The sequence below is a fragment of the Bidens hawaiensis genome, unplaced genomic scaffold, assembly GCF_021521415.1.
Source record: "Bidens hawaiensis isolate Kalapana, Puna unplaced genomic scaffold, B.hawaiensis_p1.1 tig00000702_1, whole genome shotgun sequence".
NCBI classification, from domain to species: Eukaryota; Viridiplantae; Streptophyta; class Magnoliopsida; order Asterales; family Asteraceae; genus Bidens; species Bidens hawaiensis.
The window spans coordinates 2748117-2753785 of record NW_027491042.1 but is presented as its reverse complement, the minus strand read 5'-3'; the positions used below and the strand labels follow the sequence as shown (position 1 = coordinate 2753785).

General features: G+C 32.6%; 1 pseudogene; it reads right to left on the bottom strand.

Moving 5' to 3' along the window:
* Positions 1–2624: 2624 nt before the first annotated feature.
* LOC143532601 (UDP-glycosyltransferase 75C1 pseudogene) lies at positions 2625–3890 on the bottom strand (annotated as a pseudogene).
* Between the last annotated feature and the right edge of the window lie 1779 nt (positions 3891–5669).

Sequence of the window (5669 nt, the reverse complement as noted above, 5' to 3'; positions counted from 1 at the left end):
GATGTGTTGGGTGTTTTTAGCAAAGAAAAACAAGAGAAATATTAAGAATAGTTGGTTTGATTTGTTTAGGCAACCAAAAACTAGTGTATTGTTCTTGGTGGAGACGAACAATCAGTTTTGGCATGCGCAACCGAAACCCACATATTATTATTGGTTAAAAAAGTTATTTTGATTCACTCTGTGATCGATAAACATGTGTACCATTGTGTTTAGAGCAGTTGGTTTAATTTGTTTTGGCAACCGAAAAACACGTGTGTATTGTTGTTTGTGGAGACCAAAATTTGTTTTGATTTGCCTTGTAACCAAACACATTTGTACTATTCTTGATTCAAACAGTTGGTTTTGATTCACCTTGTGATAAAATAATAATAACAATAAACACCAGTACGTGTACTGTCGGTATTGAAACAGTTGGTTTCGAAAGGTTGTGCATCGTTTCCAACATTAACAAAAGGTTTATTAGTTTGATCCTAAACTGTTAATGTTGATATCAAACTAAACTTGATTAGTTAGATCTAAAACTGTTAAAGTTGATATCAAACTAAGGTGAATTGATTTATTCTGAAACTAAAAACTGATATCAAATTAATCATAGTTAAAGGTAGATATCCATCAAATCCAATACTAGTAAAGTTGAAATCAAAGTCAAATACGAAACCAATGGTAGTCAATCTATTAAGAGTGAGAAGAAGAAAACTCAGAAAATGGTTGAGTCCAAACACAAAGAAATTGTCCAAAAACTACTCGGTTCCATAGAAGTTCATTCGGATTGTTGATGTGATCGAGCAATTTTTGGTCTTAGTACAATGCCATTCCAAATGTCGTTGGAAGGCTTTTGTGTAACGCACCAAGAACAAAATTAAAGAGGTAGACATGCGTAGAAGTGAATTTTGCATTCTTGAGAATTCAACTTAAGAAAATAAAAGAATTGTTGACAAAAAATTTGGAAGCCATGGAAGAATAATAGTATTAATCAAGTCCTTTAGAAAAAAATATATCACATAAGATGCTCCAAATGTAACAAACTTGGACATTTCAAGCATGAATCATGAATGTCAAAAAGGAAAGAAAAAATACGTAGTTAATGTTTTACTAGCCTACGTGACATTGACGTAACATCATTTTCTGATTAACTGGCTCACAAATCACGTAGTCTTGTGTCGCTAGTATTAAGTATGTTTCGAGTCAAACTTCTGCGTTGTAATTAAGAAGTGTAATTGGGTTTACTTCAAAACGACGTGTTAGTTTAGAAGGTGCCTATTGGAATTGTATATACACCCATGGGTGGCTCAAAGGCCGGGTGACGTGGGCGCCCAACCGGGGTACGTTTTTTCTAAGCGGCACAAAAACTTTTAATAATTCTCGTTGTAATATATATATATATATATATATATATATATATATATATATATATGGTTAGTATCATTTAAGAACTCTAAAAAAGTTAAGAACTATTAGGAACTCTATACAACCAAACGTTTTTTTAATTTTTTTTTATATATTAACATTATTTAAGAGTAGTTTTATCATATTTTATATAAAAAATTTTGATTACATATATTAATCACAAGTTTACATATGTGTAAAATTTATGTACTAAGAAATTTACATAAGTATAAAACAAAACATAGATATGTATAAAAATTAATTTTCAAAACTGAACTCGTAAGTATAGATATAAAAAATGATAAAGCTACACTCAAATAACATTAACATACAAATTTTTTTACAAAAAACGTTAATTTTCAAAGGTTTCTTCAAGTTCTTAAATAATTTAGCAGTTCTGTAATGATACTCAAATACCCAAACACTTATAATCTTACTATATCTATAATATGCGAACACTTTTTATACGTACTTTTTTTAATTACTTATAGACCCATTAAAAATTGAAAAAAAAACATATTACTTTTAATTAATCAACAAAAGTTAAATAAATAAAAAAAATGAAACGAATAGATAGTATAATAACAACATCGACTTTGACCGCCAACAATCATGGTAGCATCTGCAGAATGGAGTTTTTCGAAATTGAAGTTATTGAAATATTATTAACAATCCACGATGTCCTAAGAAAAACTTAGCGGGTTGGCGATGATAGCTAACAGAATATTAGAGAGCATGAGCTACAAATAGTTGATTCACAAATTGCTACCAAGAATGTTCGGAGAGCTTGACAAATGCTCGGTGAGCTATTAGCATATTCATTATGTCATAAAATCATTTTAATGTCATTATTTTGCTAATTGTTGTGTTTATTGACATAACTTTAATCGTCGTTAAAAAAACTATTTACATTATTTAGTACGTCATGGTTTAAGGGACATATTTGTTTTCGGCTCAGCCAGAACACATGAATTCTCATGGCGGCCCTGTTAATATACCTATAGATCGATGGGCATCGAATGTAAACATAATCAAATTTTCAAGTTTGTGTTTCAATGTCTTGTTCACATTGTTCAACTCTGTTTGCTCTTTGATTACCAACAATTTCTCTTGGGACTTTTATCTGTTATCATCCAAAAAGAGAGTTATTTTAATATCCCATGCCAATATAATATACACTTAAATAAGAAAACAAAAGATAATAAGAAACTTCCGGTTATACAACAACATATCTTATTTCAAGCCTCATCCAAGAAAGCTTGCAGATCCGCTAGTATTGAGAGCTTCTCTTGCCAACTCCCTCCATCTCTCCACATTTCTTCTTATCTCTGCATCTCCCATCACCATTTCCACACACCTCTTAATCTCCTTCCCTTCCACCATTCCATCTACCTCCCTCCTTTTCACCCTAATACCTCTTTTCCAAACCGTCACCAGTCATTTTCCACTGCGGAAAGGCAACAGTTGGAACACCGGCCTCCAACGTCGAATTCCACCCACAACGCGTCACAAAACATCCAATTGCTTGGTGGTTCAATACCTCCACCTGAGAACACCAACCCACTATCATACCTTGCTTTTTAAGTACCTCTATCATGCTCAAGTTCGCCCCTTGGCTCTCTTATCACCCATTAAAATGGCCGCCCACTTTCAAGCAAACCAGATGCAATCTCCTCGGCCTGATCTAAGGATAAAGTGGACATGCTTCCAAATGAAACATACACAACCGATGATTTCGGCTTTGTGTTTAGCCATTTGATGTAATCTTCTTCGGGGTCCAACCGGAAGCATCACAAGTTTTTCAATTGCTCTGATGGACTCCATTTCAAGTTTGCCAAAAGTGTTTACCAGTAGTCTTGGTGATATTTTGAGTACATCAATATGTTCTTTCATTAATTCCAGAACAAAAGTCAGTTCCTCGGGGCAGGATGACGACATAAAGGACGGCAAATCAGCGACGGTTAACGATGGAAGTCCAGGTAAATTGATTCGAAATGTTGGATTATTGTTGTTAGCAGATATCAAACCTTCATAGCCATTAAAATAGTAATAATAGATAACCAAGACAGTGGCTGGTTGGCACCAGAGGAGAGTCGCTTCCAGACCATAGGCATTGGCCACCTTTGCTGCCCACGGTACGGCTGTTGTGTAGACTAAATGATCAAACGGTTGGCCTGCTGCATCTGCAGAGCTAATGATTTCACCGACTGCACAAGAACCATTGGTAGCAAAGTCTGAGATGAATTGTTGCAAGGTGGTAGTTGCTTGTTGGCCATGGTCATGGCCATCGGAAAATGGAGCAAAGGTTAGGCCGTGGTGGCTGGTTTCTATGTGAATGCTTCGTATGGCAGAGATGCTGGTGGAGAAGGTGACATTGACACCCAACTTAAGGAGGCGGTTGGCGAAACAGAGGGACGGGTTAATATGGCCTTGTTTCGGATAAGCAACAATCAAGATTTTGTTTTTCCGGTGGCCTGTCATTGTACTGGAGGAGGGTGGTCGTGACTCAAAGGTAGAATGCCAGTATATATATTTACAAAGTGAGAGATCATCATGTTAATATTATCATGTGACTCATATGGTCCCATTTTCATTTTTGGAATAGACACTTCGGAAATTATAGAAGGATTCTTTGTTGTTATTTGAAATCTAAGCTTAAACGTGGTCTAACGCTCTGAAAACTAGCTATCGTAAATACCCCACTTTAAAAGATTCTTGATGCACTGTTACAAAATTTCCTGATGCTATAGTTTGCACCTAGTTCAACACACTTGTAAAAAAGGGATGGTTTCTTAGTACAACGATACCATACTCAAAATAACATAGAAAATGGTCGATGTTCTGGTATAATTTTTGTGGAAATTAACAACGTATAATAAAAGTTACTCGCATTTTTAATACACCAATGAAAAGTCAACAATAGATTATTATTTTACCCTTTTACCCTTGTGAAAGTAAAAATAACACGTGGTTGTTGTTCACTTAACATGACATTCATATATAATCATATCAGCTATTTATTATGTACGATCCATGGTCTAAAATTGAGGACCATATGAAGTAATGGCGAGGTACTGATCATATCAACATCATGTAACATGACATGACAACATGTTTTTTGTAATCAAAATAAACAATGGTTATTTATACACCTTTTTTGATTATTCATACACCCTCTTAACACACACCTTATCTATATATACACACCCTATAAAAGGTGTATGAATAACACATCCCTCAAAATATCATTCCATACCTTCACATATAACTACACTATGTAATTTCTTTAGTCATGTACTCACTCTATTTAAAACTAGATAATTGTGTCGTAAAATAACATAACATAGTATAACAATTTATATAGCATATTGTGTTATTTTTTTTATTGTAGAAATATTTTTATTAAAGAGATTTAAATGTTTGATTTAATTATTATATAAATAATGAAGTGGATAAACTAATTTTAGTTAACAAAATTAGTGATATTGATATACATATATAATATGTATAATTTTCAAAGTTTTAAGTTTTGAATTGAACCGATAACACTTACCTATTGGCCCTTTGAATTATGCCATCAAACTTCTGTTACTTTTAATTTGAGAGAATATCTTTTAGAATATTAATCAACTTTTAAAAGTGTTTCAATTAAGTTACTCATGTATATTTTTTTTAAATCGGGTCACTAAATCTTCAAATCGAGTCTCACCGATTTTTTTGTGTGTTAAGAAAGAAATAGAGGATAAGATGTGGGGGTCGGAATTTGCAATATATGTAGTTATATTTTAAAAAAATTAAAAGACGTTAATTATATTAAATTTCAAAAATAAAAAATAAAATCCACGTCGCCACTCAACGTCAACATAAAAAAAAGATAAAAAAATTTCTTATGTGAAACAAAAAAGAAAAACGCTAAAAAAGCATGTTAAAATCTTTAATTTAATAAAATATGAAAGTTGAGTGAGTTAATTGGAACATTTTTTAAAGTTGAATGACCTAATTTTAACACTTTTGAAATTTGGTTACTATTCTATAAAATTGCCCCTTTCGTATATTTATATGTGGTAACCAATATGTGGGTTTTTAATTTTACTATCAAAGTTTCGTATATTTATGTGTGATACAAAGTGCAACAAAAATGAGAAGTGTAAGAAGCCATAATTAATTGACATGTGTCATATAGGGATCAAAGGAAAAAATGTATAAAAGTAATAGTAACATTTTATCTCTATATACGCAAGTCACATGTTAATTCCCCCATCATTTTTTAACGTCTATAACTT